Raw genomic sequence first — 22,358 nt, 5'->3', positions numbered from 1 at the left:
GGGTTCTGTCTGTTAGAAGGAAAACTAACAGAAAGGACATCCACACCAAAAACCCATCTGTACATCACCATCATCAAAGACCAAAAGTAGATAAAACCACAAAGATGGGGAAAAAACAGAGCAGAAAAACTGGAAACTCTAAAAACCAGAGTACCTCTCCTCCTCCAAAGGAACGCAGTTCCTCACCAGCAACGGAACAAAGCTGGACAGAGAATGACTTTGACGAGCTGAGAGAAGAAGGCTTCAGACGATCAAATTACTCCGAGCTACGGGAGGATATTCAAACCAAAGGCAAAGAAGTTGAAAACTTTGAAAAAAATTTAGAAGAATGTATAACTAGAATAACCAATACAGAGAAGTGCTTAAAGGAGCTGATGGAGCTGAAAACCAAGGCTCGAGAACTACGTGAAGAATGCAGAAGCCTCAGGAGCCGATGTGATCAAATGGAAGAAAGGGTATCAGCCCTGGAAGATGAAATGAATGAAATGAAGCGAGAAGGGAAGTTTAGAGAAAAAAGAATAAAAAGAAACGAGCAAAGCCTCCAAGAAATGTGGGACTATGTGAAAAGACCAAATCTACGTCTGATTGGTGTACCTGAAAGTGACGGGGAGAATGGAAACAAGTTGGAAAACACTCTGCAGGATATTATCCAGGAGAACTTCCCCAATCTAGCAAGGCAGGCCAACATTCAGATTCAGGAAATACAGAGAACGCCACAAAGATACTCCTCGAGAAGAGCAACTCCAAGACACATAATTGTCAGATTCACCAAAGTTGAAATGAAGGAAAAAATGTTAAGGGCAGCCAGAGAGAAAGGTCGGGTTACCATCAAAGGGAAGCCCATCAGACTAACAGCGGATCTCTCGGCAGAAACCCTACAAGCCAGAAGAGAGTGGGGGCCAACATTCAACATTCTTAAAGAAAAGAATTTTCAACCCAGAATTTCATATCCTGCCAAACTAAGCTTCATAAGTGAAGGAGAAATAAAATACTTTACAGACAAACAAATGCTGAGAGATTTTGTCACCACCAGGCCTGCCCTAAAAGAGCTCCTGAAGGAAGCGCTAAACATGGAAAGGCACAACCGGTACCAGCCACTGCAAAATCATACCAAAATGTAAAGAACATCGAGACTAGGAAGAGACTGCATCAACTAACGAGCAAAATATCCAGCTAACATCATAATGACAGGATCAAATTCACACATAACAATATTAACTTTAAATGTAAATGGACTAAATGCTCCAATTAAAAGACACAGACTGGCAAACTGGATAAAGACTCAAGACCCATCAGTGTGCTGTATTCAGGAAACCCATCTCACGTGCAGAGACACACATAGGCTCAAAATAAAAGGATGGAGGAAGATCTACCAAGCAAATGGAAAACAAAAAAAGGCAGGGCTTGCAATCCTAGTCTCTGATAAAACAGACTTTAAACCAACAAAGATCAAAAGAGACAAAGAAGGCCATTACATAATGGTAAAGGGATTAATTCAACAAGAAGAGCTAACTATCCTAAATATATATGCACCCAATACAGGAGCACCCAGATTCATAAAGCAAGTCCTGAGTGACCTACAAAGAGACTTAGACTCCCACACATTAATAATGGGAGACTTTAACACCCCACTATCAACATTAGACAGATCAACGAGACAGAAAGTCAACAAGGATACCCAGGAATTGAACTCAGCTCTGCACCAAGCGGACCTAATAGACATCTACAGAACTCTCCACCCCAAATCAACAGACTATACATTTTTTTCAGCACCACACCACACCTATTCCAAAATTGACCATATACTTGGAAGTAAAGCTCTCCTCAATAAATGTAAAAGAACAGAAATTGTAACAAACTGTCTCTCAGATCACAGTGCAATCAAGCTAGAACTCAGGATTAAGAATCTCACTCAAAACCGCTCAACTACGTGGAAACTGAACAACCTGCTCCTGAATGACTACTGGGTACATAACGAAATGAAGGCAGAAATAAAGATGTTCTTTGAAACCAACGAGAACCAAGACACAACATACCAGAATCTCTGGGATGCATTCAAAGCAGTGTGTAGAGGGAAATTTATAGCACTAAATGCCCACAAGAGAAAGCAGGAAAGATCCAAAATTGACACCCTAACATCACAATTAAAAGAACTAGAAAAGCAAGAGCAAACACATTCAAAAGCTAGCAGAAGGCAAGAAATAACTAAAATCAGAGCAGAACTGAAGGAAATAGAGACACAAAAAACCCTTCAAAAAATAAATGAATCCAGGAGCTGGTTTTTTGAAAGGATCAACAAAATTGATAGACCGCTAGCAAGATTAATAAAGAAAAAAAGAGAGAAGAATCAAATAGATGCAATAAAAAATGATAAAGGGGATATCACCACCGATCCCACAGAAATACAAACTACCATCAGAGAATATTACAAACACCTCTATGCAAATAAACTAGAAAATCTAGAAGAAATGGATAAATTCCTCGACACATACACCCTCCCAAGACTAAACCAGGAAGAAGTTGAATCTCTGAATAGACCAATAACAGGAGCTGAAATTGTGGCAATAATCAATAGCTTACCAACCAAAAAAAGTCCAGGTCCAGATGGATTCACAGCCGAATTCTACCAGAGGTACAAGGAGGAGCTGGTACCATTCCTTCTGAAACTATTCCAATCAATAGAAAAAGAGGGAATCCTCCCTAACTCATTTTATGAGGCCAGCATCATCCTGATACCAAAGCCTGGCAGAGACACAACAAAAAAAGAGAATTTTAGACCAATATCCTTGATGAACATTGATGCAAAAATCCTCAATAAAATACTGGCAAACAGAATGCAGCAGCACATCAAAAAGCTTATCCACCATGATCAAGTGGGCTTCATCCCTGGGATGCAAGGCTGGTTCAATATACGCAAATCAATAAATGTAATCCAGCATATAAACAGAACGAAAGACAAAAACCACATGATTATCTCAATAGATGCAGAAAAGGCCTTTGACAAAATTCAACAACCCTTCATGCTAAAAACTCTCAATAAATTAGGAATTGATGGGACGTATCTCAAAATAATAAGAGCTATTTATGACAAACCCACAGCCAATATCATACTGAATGGGCAAAAACTGGAAGCATTCCCTTTGAAAACTGGCACAAGACAGGGATGCCCTCTCTCACCACTTCTATTCAACATAGTGTTGGAAGTTCTGGCCAGGGCAATTAGGCAGGAGAAGGAAATCAAGGGTATTCAATTAGGAAAAGAGGAAATCAAATTGTCCCTGTTTGCAGATGACATGATAGTATATCTAGAAAACCCCATTGTCTCAGCCCAAAATCTCCTTAAGCTGATAAGCAACTTCAGCAAAGTCTCAGGATACAAAATCAACGTGCAAAAATCACAAGCATTCTTATACATCAATAACAGACAAACAGAGAGCCAAATCATGAGTGAACTCCCATTCACAATTGCTTCAAAGAGAATAAAATACCTAGGAATCCAACTTACAAGGGATGTGAAAGACCTCTTCAAGGAGAACTACAAACCACTGCTCAAGGAAATAAAAGAGGATACAAACAAATGGAAGAACATTCCATGCTCATGGGTAGGAAGAATCAATATCATGAAAATGGCCATCCTTCCCAAGGTAATTTACAGATTCAATGCCATCCCCATCAAGCTACCAATGACTTTCTTCTCAGAATTGGAAAAAACTACTTTAAAGTTCATATGGAACCAAAAAAGAGCCCGCATCGCCAAGTCAATCCTAAGCCAAAAGAACAAAGCTGGAGGCATCACACTACCTGACTTCAAACTATACTACAAGGCTACAGTAACCAAAACAGCATGGTACTGGTACCAAAACAGAGATATAGATCAATGGAACAGAACAGAGCCGTCAGAAATAATGCCACATATCTACAAGTATCTGATCTTTGACAAACCTGACAAAAACAAGAGATGGGGAAAGGATTCCCTATTTAATAAATGGTGCTGGGAAAACTGGCTAGCCATATGTAGAAAGCTGAAACTGGATCCCTTCCTTACACCTTATACAAAAATCAATTCAAGATGGATTAAAGACTTAAATGTTAGACCTAAAACCATAAAAACCCTAGAAGAAAACCTAGGCATTACCATTCAGGACATAGGCATGGGCAAGGACTTCATGTCTAAAACACCAAAAGCAATGGCAACAAAAGCCAAAATTGACAAATGGGATCTAATTAAACTCAAGAGCTTCTGCACAGCAAAAGAAACCACCATCAGAGTGAACAGGCAACCTACAAAATGGGAGAAAATTTTCGCAACCTACTCATCTGACAAAGGGCTAATATCCAGAATCTACAATGAACTCCAACAAATTTACAAGAAAAAAACAAACAACCCCATCAAAAAGTGGGCGAAGGACATGAACAGACACTTCTCAAAAGAAGACATTTATGCAGCCAAAAAACACATGAAAAAATGCTCACCATCACTGGCCATCAGAGAAATGCAAATCAAAACCACAATGAGATACCATCTCACACCAGTTAGAATGGCAATCATTAAAAAGTCAGGAAACAACAGGTGCTGGAGAGGATGTGGAGAAATAGGAACACTTTTACACTGTTGGTGGGACTGTAAACTAGTTCAACCCTTGTGGAAGTCAGTGTGGCGATTCCTCAGGGATCTAGAACTAGAAATTCCATTCGACCCAGCCATCCCATTACTGGGTATATACCCAAAGGACTATAAATCATGCTGCTATAAAGACACATGCACACGTATGTTTATTGCGGCATTATTCACAATAGCAAAGACTTGGAACCAACCCAAATGTCCTACAATGATAGACTGGATTAAGAAAATGTGGCACATATACACCATGGAATACTATGCAGCCATAAAAAATGATGAGTTCACGTCCTTTGTAGGGACATGGATGAAATTGGAAATCATCATTCTCAGTAAACTATCGCAAGAACAAAAAACCAAACACCGCATATTCTCACTCATAGGTGGGAATTGAACAATGAGAACACATGGACACAGGAAGGAGAACATCACACTCTGGGGACTGTTGTGGGGTGGGGGGAGGGGGGAGGGATAGCATTGGGAGATATACCTAATGCTAGATGACGAGTTGGTGGGTGCAGCGCACCAGCATGGCACATGTATACATATGTAACTTACCTGCACATTGCGCACATGTACCATAAAACCTAAAGTATAATAATAATAATAATAATAATAATAATAATAAAAGAAAAAAAAAAAAAAAAAAAGAAAGTATAAGAGAAAATTTTCACAATATTGGAGTAAACAGAAACTTCCTAGGCTGAATACAAACCACAGAAGAAAAAAACGGTAAACTGAATTAATCAAAATTAAAAACATCTCCTCTTCAAAAGACAAGCCACAGAATGATAAAAAATATTTTTAATACAAATATCTAACAAGGGATTTATATCCAGAATACACAAAGAACCTCTACAGCTCAATCATAAGAAGACAAATTACCCTATTTTTAAAAATGGGCAAAGGTTTGAATAAGCACTTTATTGAAGAAGAAATACAAATGGTCTAGAAGTACACGAAAAGATATTCAACATCATTAGTCATCAGGGAAATAGCAATTAAAATCACAATGAGATAGCACTTCACACCCACTAGACTAGCTAAAATTAAAATGACCAGCCATACCAAAGTTGGTAAAAACATAGAGCAACTGCAACATTGCTGGTCAGAATATAAAGTGGTACAGCCACTTTGGAAAACATTTTGGCAGTTTCTTATAAAGTTAAGCATATACTTAAATACATTTTACAATCCAAAAATTCTACTCATAGAAGAAAAGTAAAAGCATACATCAAGCATAAGCAGACTTGTACAAAAATGTTTATAGCAACTTTATTCACAATAACCCCAAACTGAAAACAACCCAAAAGTCTACCAGCAGACAGATAAATAACTTGTAGTATATTCATAAAACTAAATTCTGCTCAGCAATAAAAGGAATGATTTCCATTATGTAACAAACATGGATGACTCTCAAAAACATCACATTGCATGAAAGAAGCCAGACACTGAATGCATCTATTTATTTGAAGTTTAGATCTGTGCTGTCTAATACTGTGGGCACTAGCCACATGCAGTTATTTAAATTTAAATTAAGTAAAATTAAGTAGAATTTTTAAATTCAGTTCTTCCATTGTGCTAGCCACATTTCAAGTGTTCCAAGAGTCACATGTGGCTAGTGGCAAACATATTGGACAGCGTAGATATACAGAACATTTCCATCATCGCATAAAGTTCTATAGGACAGTGCTGCTCCAAAACATGCAAAATCAAGCTACGGAGATAGAACTGGATCAGTTGTTGCTGGAAGCAGGGTGGGTGATGGGGAGGGTGGACTGGAAAGACTATAACATGTCCCAAAGCTACTTTTTGAGAAATATTGGAAATGTTCTCTCTTGATTGAGGTGGTGGCTATATAGCTGTATACTTTACCCCCCATAACATATCAACTTTTCAAGTGGACCACAGGCTGCATTTCAATCCCACTTGCTCCTTTAGCTGGGCACCTCTGAGCAGCAAACAACTTTCTCAACTGTACAGATCTGATGCTGAAAATCTCAAATGAATACATAGCACCGGGATAGCAGAATCAATCTGTTTGGGTTCATATCCTGCCTTCACCACTTAACAGGTTTATCTTAACTCAACCTTGCTAAGGCTTAGTTTTCATATCTGCGAAATGGGGGAAAATAATAGTTTCTCATGTAATTCTCATAACGATCCTATGAAATAGCAGTCTCTCAAAAAGTAGTACCTTTTATTCTTATCACTATAAAAACCTCTCCAGAGTCATCAAATATTATTTCCTGATATAGGACTATGTCTATTTCTTTTAAATCACCCCTTCAGCACTATAATAATAAAGGCTCGAATATCTGTACACTTACTGTTTTGTGTAGGATATTATTGTATGTTATATGTGATCATTTTCCTTATCTCATCCAGTGCAGGCAGCTAAATGATTCTTAAAATTTCTACAAGTTTACTGGGTGCTTAGCACATGTGCAAGGTACCAGATTAGTTCACAAGAAGAGAAAGACAGAATCCCTCCCTACAGGAAATCATTACTTACTACAGTGTCATAAAGAAAAAAATTAGGATATGAACTAATACCACAAAATATTCAATAGTATAGTTCAGGTAATAAAAAAGTGAGAGAATCATTAAATTGTAAGCATACTAATTGTGCAACAGATCAAAAGTGCAGATACAGATGGTAGAAATCAGCATGAACTCAAGTCATCAGTGAAGACTTTCCAGAGAATGTCATAGTCTGTAGAAGAGGACCTGCCCTGGGAAGTAAAGTCAGGAGAAAACAGAACAGAGAGGGAATCACAGTCATTTATTCGAGCTGGGATGGAAGGTCATGGGTTGGCCTTGCCTTCTGTTTAGCAAGGGCAGAGTAGCCTCCATCAGCAAAAGCAGTAGAACTATCCTCGGCAAGCCCAGGAAAGTTCTCACAGCAGGTCAAAGTAGCATAGCACACTTCGGAAGCCTGGCAACGAGGGGGAAGAGAAAAGCAGGAAGGGCCCTGAGCTGCTTCCTTCAACACATTGCATGACACATCCATGCATCAAAAATACAAGCTTCCTCAAGCAGCCAGTTGCCTCCAATTAGCTGGGGTAACTCAAGCTCGTATTATAAGCAATTTTAAATTAATTGACAGGCAACATCAACACACCTGTTTGCTAAATGTTTTTTTTAAACCAGTACTCTACAAGTCATCCCTTAATTAAGGTAATTGTCTTCAAAAGAATTAAAAACTCGTAAGATGAAAACTCACTCTGGACGAGATAAACATAATAGAACCACTCTACCACCCTCACACATTCTTACATTTCAGTCTTTCAGTAAAATGATCCTGATTTAATCAAAAGAAGATACGATTCAGCATCTGCAACTTTTTTCTTCAGGCTGTGCCTCCTGTCTGGATCCCCTATGTCTGATGATCCCCTCATATCTGGATCCCCTACATCTGATGTCTAGCCTGCATTTTATCATCACACCAAGCAAAACATTTTCCAGACTAAATAACTCTCCAGTCTCGTAGAGATTCCCCCACAAAGCCGTAGCAGATGGGAAGCATTTTAAATCCACATACTTAATGTATAAGTATTAAGTCATATAAGATGGTGATTTCTAGCCATTTTCTTTTTTATATTTGTATTATAATCAACACCAACACCAATTGAAGGCCTTCAGTGGCCCTCCAGTTAACAAGCTTAAAAACTATTCCTGCTTCTCATGGATACCCATCAATGACATCAAATTCTGGGTGGATGCCCAAGGCAACAGCTGACTCAAACACTTGATGTCATTCTAATGGCTTGTTTTGGGTAGAGTTAAAAATGCAAATAGAACACCTCGTTAAAACTCAAAGTTCATTTTAGCTGTGCCTCTGATTTACCACTGAGAATTCATCATCCAAAGGAAAGACACAATCTTACTTACACTTCTTACCTAATTGAAAAGAAAAAAAATTAGCAAACAAGTTTCAGGGTTAGTTTTTGTTTTTTAAAGTGTTTAATCTGCAGGCCAATACTGTAGCACTTTTGCTATTTTTTTGGATGGTAGAACCCCAAATAAAACAGACAGAACTGTTTTCAGAGTCCACAATCTGAAGCAAGCAGGGTGGCTCTGACCTGTCCCCTACCAGCCTTCAGGCCATTTCTGAGGCTCTGATGGGGGTTGGGGGTGGGGCTACCCAGGAAGGTCAAGGGAAATGCAGGTGTGGGGGATGGAGCAAATCCCAGGACCTGAATGGTGTGGGCTCCTCAGCAAATCAACTGCATCACAGAACACGGCTAGTATTAGACTTGACTAAGCATAGGAAGCATGTTAAGTATAGTTCATTTTTTTATATCATTATGTCATCATTTCAAACATCAGTTGTGATTTTATGGGTACCAGGGATTAAAAAAACAAAGCAAGCTTTGGCCAAAGTGCTGTACCATATTCTACACTAACTTTTTAACAAATAAAACAGGCTATTATATATTTTTCTGATTATAAAAGTAATACATACCTACACACTTACTGTGGAAAATTTGAGAAAGGGGCTGATAAACAAAAGAAATGATACCATCAATAAGTTCTAATTTTTTTATAACTTCCAGCTTTTTCCCTATGAACATAGATCTTTTACAGAATTGAAATTATACTATATATTGTTTTTATCCTGCTTCATTAGACAAAACACAGGTTAAGTATCCCTAATTCGCAAACCTGAAATCCAAAAATGCTTGAAAATCTGTAAACTAGTTCAACCCTTGTGGAAGTCAGTGTGGCGATTCCTCAGGGATCTAGAACTAGAAATACCATTTGACCCAGCCATCCCATTACTGGGTATACACCCAAAGGACTATAAATCATGCTGCTATAAAGACACATGCACACGTATGTTTATTGCGGCACTATTCACAATAGCAAAGACTTGGAACCAACCCAAATGTCCAACAATGATAGACTAGATTAAGAAAATGTGGCACATATACACCATGGAATACTATGCAGCCATAAAAAATGATGAGTTCATGTCCTTTGTAGGGACATGGATGAAATTGGAAATCATCATCCTCAGTAAACTATCGCAAGAACAAAAAACCAAACACCGCATATTCTCACTCATAGGTGGGAATTGAACAATGAGAACACATGGACACAGGAAGGGGAACATCACACTCTGGGGACGGTTGTGGGGTGGGGAGAGGGGAGAGGGATAGCTTTAGGAGATATACCTAATGCTAAATGACGAGTTAATGGGTGCAGCACACCAGCATGGCACATGTATAGATATGTAACTAACCTGCACGTTGTGCACATGTACCCTAAAACTTAAAGTATAAAAATAATAAAATAAAAAAATAATAAAATAAAAAAAAGAAAAAAAAATCTGAAACTTTTTGAGTGCTGGCATACCTGATATCATGTGACTGGTCAGAGTCAAACTGCAGTCAAAACTTTGCTTTATGCACAAAATTATTCTAAATATTATATAAAATTACCCTTAAGCTAGACATATAAGGTATGTACGAAACATAAATGAGTTTAATGTTTTAGGTCTTATCCCCAAGATAGCTCATTATGTATAATGCAAATATTCCAAAATACAAAAAAGTCCAAAATCCAAAACACTTCTGGTCCCAAGTATTTCAGATAAGAGACACTCAACCTAGTACTATTGTCTAAATATAATAATATATAATAATATTACACTGTCTAAAGGAATAATTTTTGGACATAATAAAACCTACATAAATAGCAGCAATCCCTTTCCCAAAGTTCTAAATGTTATGTTTTAAAAGGAGGCGATGATGGAAAATCATGCTACCTTGCCCCCGCGAAACCACACATATTCTCACCTGTTTTATGTATTTGTAAACACATCCTTGGACATATAGCGGCTTCCAGATTTCTCAGTGTTTCCTCCAACAGCTGATCAACCAACGGGTATGATTCATTCACTCATTCAACAAATAATTTTTAACACCTACTATGTGGTAGGCACCAAGTAAAAATGGTCCGTAAAACTACTCTAATTGGCCTAATTGATATTTATCAAAGGGAAATTTACTAGGGTTAGGTGATAGTTTATATTTCATTCGGCCAAATAGAGCTGGGTTTGAGGCTGGTCTGATCAACACTAGCCTCTCTAACCCATTAGTTTGACACTCATTTCAGTTAGGGTGCGCTAGCCTTCTATTCCCTGAACCTGGCCTATTCATTCCCATTTCTGAGTCCTGTTTATCATTCCCAAGCCCCCATTACCTTCCTTTCTCCTGAGCCACGTTCTAGTCAGGAAGCTTTTCTGACCAGTGTCTATAAGCCTCACTCTCAAACGACTGGGGCACCAACCATCCAGAATATTCTTCGAACAACCCTGACTGCCCTGTTCCCAGTGGGGCAGTGGTAAGGATCTGGTTCAGGCACCAATCCCTCATTTTCTTTATTATTTCCCACAGCTAAACAGTAGATGCAATGCATACTACTAGTCATTTAACCATTCATCTCAGGAACTTTTCTATCTGAATCTAACTCTGGAAAGATTTTTCAAGAAAAGCATTCTACCTTCTCAGTTGCTACTGGCATTTTTTTTTTCTATCCTGACTAATAACCTTGGTTGCTTTCCTGCAATGGATGACAGCTAAGATAACGCAGCTTTGAGGCAGTAAAATTTGATTCATTTTACCCATAACTCCTCAAGAAAACATAACTACCTTGCACACAGCAGCCCCTATACTATATCAAGACGCCTGACTCCATGCCCTGTGCTGAGCGCCTTGTGTGTATAATTTTATTCAGTCTTCACAGGAACTGCGGTGAGGTATGTACCAAGATGACAATTTCCAATTTAGAGATAAGAAAACTGAGGTTTTGAGAGATTAAGTCATACAGTGAGCCACTGGTGAAGTGAAGATTCAAATCCAGGCAGCTGTCTCCCCATACTGTGAGTTAACCCATCCACTCTGGCTAATAGTCTTCCTCGCTTTTTCTTCCCATGAGGCTGAGGCTAGTGATTGTCACATTTACATCAGCATCAGAACCATGGTAGGGACTTGGTAAAACTATCCTTGCTAGGGTGGAACCCAAGAGATTTTGATTCAGGAAGGGGACAAGAGATCTGCATTTTTAGCAGGCACCTCGCCTATCACCACACTGCCAGGTGATTCTTGTCTTCAGCGTATACCTAAAGATAGTGCATTGAGCATAAGAGGATCCTACACATCAGAGCAGAGGCTTTTGTAAAATTTCCTCATTACCCATGATCCATCAGGGCTTTAAAAATGGCAGGAAGTTATTGTTTAATGGGTATGGAGTTTCAGCTTAGGATGATGAAAAAGCTTGTGAGAGAGGCAATGGTAATAATTGCAAAACAATGTGAATGTTCTCAATGCCACAGAACTGTACACTTTATTTTTTATTTTTTAGAGACATGATCTCATTCAGCTGGGACTACAGACATGCACCACCACACCCAGCTAATTTTTTTTTTTTTTTTTTTAAGACAGGATTTCTCTATGTTGTTCAGGTTGGTCTTAAACTCTTGGCCTCAAGCAATCCTCCTGCCTCAGCCTCCCAAAGTGCTGAGATTACAGGCTTGAGCCACTCCACCTGACCTGTACACTTTAAAATGGTTAAGATGATCAATTTTGTTATGTATATTTTACCACAATTTCTAAGATGGCAGGATCCTAACCTCTTAGCTGCCTTAGGGAAGCTGTCTCTGACACCCCCTCCTGTTGACCCAGAGGGAAGTGAAGTTTAATCCTAAGGGACCCCTTGAGAAAGGGACTACTAAAAGGCAAAAGGTGAAGCCAAGTTGGCCCTGTGTGGCCCCTCTTCAGTTTTGAGCTGGCTGTGTACACTCAGGTTGAGGGGACAGGGCTGTGCTTGTATGAGTTCCCAAGAAACTGCATCACACCTCATCCCCTGCCTGCCCACTGTGAAACAAACCAATGTCCAGTCCCTAACATAACCCATAGGTGTCCATGGACATGGGACAGAGGGAAGAGAGGAGCCCAAAGGATGGTAGGGAAAGAGCCTTCTTCGGGTTTCCAATGTTAGCTCCCCCAGGGATCATTTACAAGTACTTCAGGCCATTCTGATTTCGGCTCAAATGTCATCTCCTTAGAAAGGCTTTGCCTGCTTGAAAGCAGCCCCTCCTCCACACCCATTACTTTCTATTACCCTGCCTGGTTGTCATTTGAGCATGCACCACCACTGAAATTATATTTATTACTTATTTGCACACTAGTAACTTGTTTGCCTCCCCGGACTAGAACTAGAACTTCCTGAGAGCTGAGAATGTGCTACTTGTGTTTACTGCTCATTCTCAAGGCCTCACTTGAGACACGGTGGGAACCCAATAAGTATTTGTAGAATAAATAAATGAATCAGCCTCATTTGTTTCCTTTTGTATAATCAGTTCTTTCTACCTCACAAGGTGATTTGTGGGAAGGGTCAAATGAGATCAGATATGCCAAAGTGTTGCAAAAGGAAAGGTATCACATACATGGTGGGGTTATTGTGCTTGGCAGGGAGGGGGGCAGTTCACAAAACCCTGAGTGCCTTACAAGGCTTCCTTCTGTGACCTTGGCATGGTGATATGCTCCCTCCTCACTTCACTCCTCCTAGGTGGAGTGGAGATTTGTTTGGAATCTAAAAATGACAGTGCTCCACTCTGCAGACCATCCAAACAGAATGCAACCAAATTATTACAAGGTGAGGCCTCTCAGAGAGTTTTCTTACTAAGGGGCTCAAATAACAAGGTGATACTTATGAAGTTACGGATCTGCCAGGAGGGCAAACTTAGGGGAAGAACACAAAGATGCTTCCTGCCTTGGGTTAGTTGGGCTAAACAAATATGAATTGAGTGAGTCGCTAGTATATTCCAGTTCCTGGGCTCAGTCCCAAGGATAGAGAGAGAGGTGACTGAGATTGTCACAGTGGAGTGGGGGAGACAGTTACTAAACAGAAAACTCAAAGTCAGTATGGTGAATCTGGCCTACACTAGTCAAGGAAGGCTTTCTAGAGTGACTGATGCCTAAATGAATTCAAAGTATAAAGGATAGAGGAAAGAGGGGTTGGGGAAGAGTGAGTGGCCAAGGTAAGACACAGAATAGAAAGACTACACAGAGTTTAGGGAGTTCCAAGTAGTGAAAGCTTTGGGTATTTATTGCTGGAGTATCTATGTTGTGAAAAGGTTGGTGTACAGGGGAGGGAAGGGGACCAGAAGATGTACCTGGAGAAGTGGGCAGCAGCCACTCTCCCACTTTGGGCTAACTGCAGCACCTCTGTCAGCACTGATGCAGCCGCTGCACTGCCCTGCCCTGTGAGGTGATGAGGAAGCTGCACCATCCAGGGTGAGACTGCCTGATGCACAGCTTCCCAGGCAATCGTGAATTAGTGATACGGCCGATGTTTTCCAGCATGTGAGGCAGGGAATTCCTTCCCTTGATACCTCTCTCCAGTTTCCCTAAGCCTCACCCCTCCAAACTCAAGTCCTCCCTGTTTGCAGCACAGGGAAATCTAGTTTATCTTTTGAGTGTCACCTGTTTCTACTCCCAGCCAAGCTTGACTTGCCCTATTGGCTACTGGACCAATGAATGGGCTCATCCTGGGCAGAATTCCATAGGCATGTGTCTGAAACAAGAGGCCTCAAAAGATAAACCAGAGTTCCCTGTGCTGCAAACAGGGAGGACTTGAGACCGGAGGGGTGAGACTTGGGGAACTGGAGAGAGGTATCAAGGGAAGAAATTCCCAGGTTCACATGCTGGAAAATATTGGCCATGTCACTGATTCGCAATTGCCTGGGAAGTTGTGCAGCAGGCAGTCTCACCCTGGGATGGTGCAGCTTCCTCAACACCTGGCAGGGCAGGACAGCTGCTACATCAGTGCTGATGAAGAGGTGCTGCAGTTAGCCCAACATGGAAACTCCTCTGAGCCCTGAGTGAAGGCAGCAGAAATGAACAGAAGGAGTAGAGCCCTGGGATTTTAGTAAAATGCTTATGCCCCAAATTTGCTCACCCGGTATGATATGATTCAGAGCATGAAAGGCAGGAAAACCAGAGGGAGAGAGGGAAAGAAGAGAGAGAAGAAGGTCCCTCCATTTCTTTTCTCTGTTTTACACTGCCTCAATCCCATGCAATTAGAAAAAAAAAAAGGAAGAGGCTAACAGTTGCTCACCTGGGGTTATATTTTCAGGGGCTGACAAACAAGAATTTTAAATTTTGTATATTCATTTGGATAATATTTGTAAGAAGAAAAATGTTTTCAAATCCAACCCACCCCTCCCCAAATAAATCACTCCAGCTTTGGTCAGAACCTGGGGACAGAGGTGAAAATCCCTATCTCATTAGGACACTCATTTTTCCCATTCCTCCCCATAGCCTCCAGCTCTTCCAGCTTAATGGCACTGAGAGCATCCTGTTGTGGTTAAGCATAGCAAGTGGCTTCCCTGTCATAAGAGGTGAGATGGTTTGGATGTTTGTCCCCTACAAATCTCATGTTGAAATGTGACCTCCAATGTTGAAGGTGGGGCCTAGTGGGAGATACTGAATCATGGAGTGTATTCCTCATGAATGGTTTAATGCCATCCCCTTGGTGATGGTGATGAGTTCTCTCTCAGTTAGTTCACACAAGATCTGGTTGTTTAAAAGAATCTGGAACCTCCCCCTTCTCTCTGTCTTGCTTGCTCTTTGGTAATGTGACATGCTTGCTTCCACTTCACCTTCCACCATAAGTAAAAGCTCCAAAGCCTCACTAAAAGCCAAGCAGATGCCAGTGCCATATTCGTACAGCCTGCAGAACTGTGAGCCAACTAAACCTCTTTTCTTTATAAGCTACCCAGCCTCAGGCATTTCTTTACAGCAATGCAAGAATGACTAACACAGAAAATCAGTACTGAGGACTGGGGAATTGCTATAAAAATACCTGAAAATGTGGAAGTGGCTTTGGAAATGGGGAATGGGCAGAGGTTGGAAGAGTTGGAGGGCTCAGAAAAAGACAGAAAGATGGGGGAAAGTTTGCTACTTCTTAAAGAGACTGGTTAAGTGGTCATGACCAAAATACTGATAGAAATATGGGCAGCAAAGTCCAGGCTGATGAGGTCTCAGATGGAAATGAGGAAGTTATTGGAACTGCAGTGAAGGTCACCTTGTTATACCTTAGCAAAGAACTTGGCTCCATTGTGTCCAAGTCCTTGGGATCTGTGAAAGTTTGAACTTAAGAATGATGACCTGGGGTATTTGGCGAAGAAATTTTTTAAGCAGCAAAGCATTCAAGAGGTAGCCTGACTGCTTCTAACAGCCTACAATCAGGTGTGATCAGTCTAAGGAATGACTTAAAGTTGGAATTCTTATTTAAAAGGGAAACAGAGTATAAAAGTTTGGAAAATTCACAGCCTGGCCATGTGGTAGAGAAGAAAAGCCTGTTTTCAGGGGAACAATTAAAAAGGGCTGCAGAGCAACCACTTGCTAGAGATTGGCATGACTAAAAGAGAGCCAAGTGCTAATATTCTAGACAACATGAAAAAGGCCTTGAAGGCATTTCAGATCTTCCAAGCTGCCCCTCCCATCACAGGCTCAGAGGCTAAGGAGGAAAGAATGGTTTCAGAGGCCAGACCCTGGACACTCCTGCCATGTTTAGCCTCAGGACACAGCTGCCCCAGTTCCAGCTGTGGCTCAAAAGATTCCATGTACAGCTCAGTCTGCCTCTTCTGAGAGTACAAACTGCCATATGCCCTGGTGGCTTCCATGTGGTGTTAAGTGTGCAGGTGCACAGGATGCAAGTATGACACAGGATGGCAGCTTCCCCCTAGATTTCAGGGGATGTATCAGAAAGCCTGGGTGCCCAGGCAGAAGCCTGCCATGGAGGCAGAGCCCCCACATAAAGAGACTCTACTAGGACAGTGCCAAAGGAAAATGTGGGGTGGGAGCCCCCACACAGTGTTTTGTACCTAGTGGAGCTACCTAGTGGAGCCGTGGAAAGGTGGCTGCCACCCTCCAGACCCCAGAATGGTAGAGCCACCAGCAACTTGTACTCCTCAAGCCTGGAAAAGATACAGACAGCAGACTCCAACCTGTGAGAGCAGCCACAGGTACTGCACCCTGCAAAGCCATAAAGCACCAGTGTGCTCTGAATGTGGGACATGGAGTCAAGGATTATATTGGAGCTTTAAGGTTTAATGCCTGCCCTGTTTGGTTTCAGATTTGCTTCAGGCTTCTTGCCCCTTTCTTTGGGCCAATTTCTCCCTTTTGGAATGGGAATGTTTACCAAATGCCTGTACCACCATTGTATCTTGCAAGTAATAAGTTGTTTTGATTTTATAGACTCATGGGTAGAAGGAAATGAGTCTTAGATGCAACTTAGGAATTTGTACTTGATGGTGGAATGAGTTAAAACTTTAAGGACTATTGTGAAGGGATGATTGTATTTTGCAATATAAGAAGAACATGAGATTTAGGGGGCCAAGGGCAGAATGACATAGTTGGATGTTTGTGCCCTCCAAATCCCATGTTGAATTGTGACCTCTAATATTAGAGGTGGGACCTAGTGGAAGGTGTTTGGATCATGGGGATGGATCCCTCATGAATGGCTTAGTGCCATCCCCTTGATGATGAGTGAGTTCTCACTCCATTAGTTCACATGAAATCTGGTTGTTTAAGAGTCTGAGACCTCCCCCTTCTCTGTCTCTTGCCCTCACTCTTGCCATGTGACATGCTGGCTCCTCTTGCCTTCCACCATGATTGTAAGCTTCCTGAGGCCCTCACCAGAAGCACATGCCAGTACCATGCTTCCTGTGCAGTCTGCAGAATGGTGAGCCAATTAAAATCTCTTTTTAAATTTTTAATAAATTACCCAGCCTCAGTTATTTCTTTATAGCAACTCATGAGTAGACTAACACAAGAGGTCAAAGGTGTGTTACTAGTTGACCCCTGGGAGGTGATGGGACCACAGCAGTAAGGAGCAGTACTTAGAGTTCACCTCTAGCATCCATCCATGGTTCCACCCTGCAAAATTCATGCACATGGCTCAGCCTCTTTCATCTACTTCTGAGTCCCCAAAATGAATAGGTCTCCTTCCTCTAAGCCATGGCAGCAACACTAAGAAGGAGCATTTTCTACCTCCTTTCTCCTTATGTGCCTCTTGTTGCCCCAGATGGCTCGTTACCTCTTGGCTTACTATTTACCAAAGTATTCCAGCCTCTGGGGTACTTCAGAAGTCTCCTAGAAGCAAATTCCTGTAGGATGGACAGATGTAAAAGTTGGAAACAAGGTATATTCTATCAATAGTGGAATGATTAAATAAAACATCATACATTCACCAGGCGTGATGGCTTAAGCCTGTAATCCCAACACTTTTGGAGGCTGAGGCAGGCAGATCACTTGAGGTCAGGAGTTCAAGACCAGCCTGGCCAATGTAGTGAAACTCTGTCTTTATTAAAAATGCAAAAATTAGCCGGGTGTGGTAGCGCGCACCTGTAATCCCAGTTACTCAGGAGGCTAAGGCAGAAGAATAGCTTGAACCAGGCAGGTGGAGGTTGTAGCGAGCTGAGATCATGCCACTGCACTCCAGCCTAGGCAAAGGAGCAAGACTCCATCTCAAAAACAAACAAAACAAAATATGGTACCTTTGTAACCAGAAAACAGGTTTTACTGTTTTTGTGACTTAGATCTAGATAAATTTACCTGTAAAGATTTTCAGAGCATATTGTTAAAGGTCTCACTCTGTTGTTCAGGCTGGAGTGCAGTGGCACAATCACCACTCACTGCAGCCTCAAACTCCCAGGATCAAGCAATCCTCCCACCTCAGCCTCTCATGTAGGTAGGACTATAGGTGTGTGCCACCATGTCCAGATAATTTTTCTTTTTCCTTTCTTTTTTTTGGAGAGATGGGGGTTTCACTATGTTGTCCAGGCTGGCCTCGAACTCCTAGCTTCAAGCAATCCTCCCACTTTGGCCTACCAAAGTGCTGGGATTACAAGTATAAGCCACCATGCCTGGCCATATTCTTAAAAATAAAAATAAACCGAACAAAACATAGTATGAACTCATTTATAGAAAACAAAAGAAAACCACACACGAAAACAAAAGTATATCTTTATGTGCATGCGCATGTGTGTAACTATGTAAATACATAGAAAAAAGTCTATAAGAATACCCACCAGACCAAATAACTCCAAAAAAAAAAAAAAAAAGAAAGTAGGCTTGATTATTTAGAAACAAGAATGTATTCACTCTTCTGGAAACACCAGTAGAAAAAAAAAAGAGAAAATGTATTTGCATATCACTTCTGTAATTAAAAATATAATTTTTTAAACCTGAAATTGTTAGGAGATTCTTTTCATCCTGCAGAACTTTGCTTTAACAAGTTACATACTAGCACCAGGAAGGCAGTGGAACTAGTTCCCACTTGGGCAAGGGTTTGTTTACACTGCTTATCTAAAGTTAGAGCCAACAATGCTAATGATTCTGAATAGCACCAGCCACTCCTTGGCCATCCCCTCCCCTCCCACCCACAGATTCAACTATCACCTCTATGTGGATGACTTCCAAATGCCTCTTTCCAGACACAGCCTTTCCTTGGAGCTACAGTCCTGACTTTCCAACTTCCTCTTCAGTAGAGCCAACACACGATGTGGAAAACCAGACTCCTGTCCTCTCCCTCTCCCTAACCCAGCTCTTCTGCCTAACTTCCTCCTTCCTATGAACCGGCACCTCTTTTTTCCCCTAGAAACCCAGAAAGGAAACTTCCTAATCATCTGTAGTCCTCTTTATCAACACACCCACCCCCAAATATCCAATCAGCTGTCACATTTTAATGAGTTTTCTAAAAGGTTCTTCCCAACTAATAACTCCCTGTGTTGCCACTGACACCACCTCAATTCAGATCCTTTGCATACATCATCAGGACTAGCAGAATCACCCTCAGTGGTCTCCCTGCTCTTAACTGCTTTGACCCACTAACTAGATGTCCCATTTGGTAAATGACCAACATTCCAGCCTGCCACGGTCATTTTGAGCCTTCATTCCATCACCTATTGTATTAGCTATTTTCCCAGCTTTGAGTCATTTGCCAATTTGGGAAATATGGCTTTATGCCTTCTCCAAGTATCTGATAAAAATGTTAAAGTTAGCTGAGCCAAGAACAAGGTTCTAACTGCAGATCTGTCTCCAAGGAAACCTGGAGCTTAGTACTAAAGTAAAGAAAGTAAATTAAAAAAAAAAAAAGTAGTGTTGGATGTTTTTGACACCATCTCATTTATACCTTACAACAATCCCTTGTAGGAGGTATTGTTACCCCAAATTTTAGAGACTTTGAAACTGAGGCTGAGAATGGCTAGGTAAACATGTGAAAAAGTCTCACAGTTATTAAATGGTAGACTTGTCATTTGAACTTGTCTGTTGATTCCACAGCTCACGGTTTTTCCACCACACAGTAGAAACCTTTCATGGATCCTTACCTTCTAAAAGGTAAAGCACATGTCTCTTAATCTGCACTGAACGGCTTTCACATTCTAGCTCCAAACTTATCTTCATAATAATAGATGATACTACATGTCAAACACAGTAATAAGTTTTACATGCTGTATTTCATTTAATCCTCATCACAACCTCATGAAGTAAGTGCTATGATTATGTCCATTTTACAGATTCAGAAGCTGAGGCATAGAGAGATTAAAAATAGCTTAATCTGTAAATCAGAAATTATCTAAAAATAATTTCTTAAGAATAGCTTCATCAAGGCCCACCCAGTTAGAAAACAGCAAAGCTGGATCAAACCCGGGTATGCCTGATTAGAGAGATATTTAGGAGGCAGAATGGACAGGAATTCCTATTTGTACAACCTATCAACATGTATTTCTTGAGACCTTTGTCACATGTTCAATATTGTGTGAGGGCTGGAAATAAGAGAAATGAACAACCAACAAAAGTCCCTGGCCTTGGCTTCACAGGGCACACACTCTATTGGGAAAGACAAACATTAGAATGGAAGGCAGCAGCGTGTCATGACTGGGAAGATGAGGCCTTCAGTGCTAAGAAACCGCAGACTCAATCAGGTGAGGCTTTTGGTCTCAGCAAGTGGTTTGATTAAGGTTCTATTCACTACGATGGAGAACTCAGGAGAAATCGGTTTAGGAAAAGATGCATTCAGTTTGGGACATGAGTTTTGGGGAGATGCTACCCAGCCAACCCGATATGCAGCTCTGGAGCTCAGAAGTGAGAATTAGGCTGTGGAGAGGCTTAGAATCATGGGTGTAAAGGTGCAACTGCACTCACAGAGGTGGATGTCCTTACCAGACATTTCTTGGTAAAGATGCTGAGAAGTTCAGGTATTTGTGTCATGTCTCTCTGACTGAAACATCTTTGATGGCAAATCCTGGATATAGAACGAGGAATGCAGTAAATATTCTAGTTATAGAATGAACCAAAGTCCTTAATTTCAAAACGAGTAACAAAGCCATAAATCAATAGTAGAGCATTTATGTGAACTAGTTACTCTAGATTAACCTGAATGGCTTCCTCAATACAAGAGCAACCAATGTTCTGGGCATCCTCCCAAGTTTTTGCTGAGTCTTCCCACTGAATAGAACTGGTCACAAGGTGAGCATTTGCTGCCTCTCCTTGTACATTCTAGTCTGATTCCTTGGAATGTGCTACCTCAGTCCCAGCAGCCCTTGCTTCCAGAATTCTTCAAATTAAAAATAAATTTCTCCAAAAAGGAAGGAACGAGGATGGAAATGTTTAGCAAAAGAAAACACCAGGTAACAGCAACAGAAGCCTCTTTCCCATGAGTGAAGTTAGACTTTTAACTAAGCCCCTTTAACAAAACATTGTCAAAATTTACAACTTACAAATGATTCCTCACTTATAATGCTTTGTTCTATCCTTCCATAAATAAATAACTGTTGGAAACACTGAGAAACGGAGAGAGCGAGCAACATCTTGTTTCACAAATGACAGAAAGTGTCAGGTCCCCACCTGCATGATCATCTGGCTCAGGTAAACTCAGGTGGGCAGTTGCTGTGGGGACCTTGCTCACCATTGTCCCCACCAGCCAGCATAGTGCCTGACACAGGGGAGTGACTCAAAATAACTGCTGAATGGATCAGTGATGAATGGATGAGAAAAGATGATTGAAAAAAAGTCCAAAATTGTGGGCAAAAAGGAGACAAGGATGAGGGGTAACACGTAAGCAACAAGAATGTGAAGAAGGCAACCAACCACCTTCTTACATCTTGGGCTCAGATTCTCCTCGGCTTCTCCACAAAGACACCCACGCAGTAGCTAAATCTTTGGGTCAGTTTCTGAGTCCCATAGGTGCTGTCAAATGCAAAGTTAAAGTATTTGACATTTAATTTTTAAGTTTTATATCTGCTTTCTCTTTTCATTTCTATATGCCTTAGGAACACTTTTTCCCCCCTAAGCTTTCACCTAAACTAAAACTTGACATTGAATTAGACTATTACTAGATTCTGAGGTCATGATTTGGACCAAGCTTCATCTTGCAGGTTTGCTGCTCTGCTATTTAATGTTTTACTCCAGAAAAGGAAGTCCACACTGTGTGCCCAGAATCTTCAAGGATGGTGTCTATCCATCTGATAACAGACTTCCAATTCTGCCTATCTTGGGAGGAACACAAAGAAATGAGAGTATCCTTGCTTACAATTTTTTTTTTTTTTTTTTTGAGATAGAATCTCGCTCTGTCACCCAGGCTGGAGTGCAGTGGTGCGATCTCAGCTCACTGCAACCTCCGCCTCCTGGCTTCAAGCAATTCCCTGCCTTGGCCTCCCAAG

At 41.0% G+C, this 22,358-nt stretch overlaps 1 protein-coding gene across 16 annotated transcripts in view; it reads right to left on the bottom strand.

The window, feature by feature from the left end:
- Positions 1-22,358, bottom strand: part of PLCE1 (phospholipase C epsilon 1) — a 444,022-nt gene that overhangs the window by 322,488 nt on the left and 99,176 nt on the right. For 2 of the 16 annotated variants that reach the window (XM_054522659.2, XM_063727668.1), the window contains one exon: positions 20,860-20,941. The exons of the other annotated variants lie outside the window; for them this stretch is intronic. The gene's annotated coding sequence lies outside the window, so the exon portion shown is untranslated. The remainder of the gene's footprint in view (positions 1-20,859; positions 20,942-22,358) is intronic. 16 annotated transcript variants of the gene reach the window in all.

This window comes from Pongo abelii, chromosome 8 (genome assembly GCF_028885655.2).
Source record: "Pongo abelii isolate AG06213 chromosome 8, NHGRI_mPonAbe1-v2.0_pri, whole genome shotgun sequence".
NCBI lineage: Eukaryota > Metazoa > Chordata > Mammalia > Primates > Hominidae > Pongo > Pongo abelii.
The sequence above is the reverse complement of the archived record's forward strand: the minus strand, read 5'-3'. Positions and strand labels throughout refer to the sequence as shown.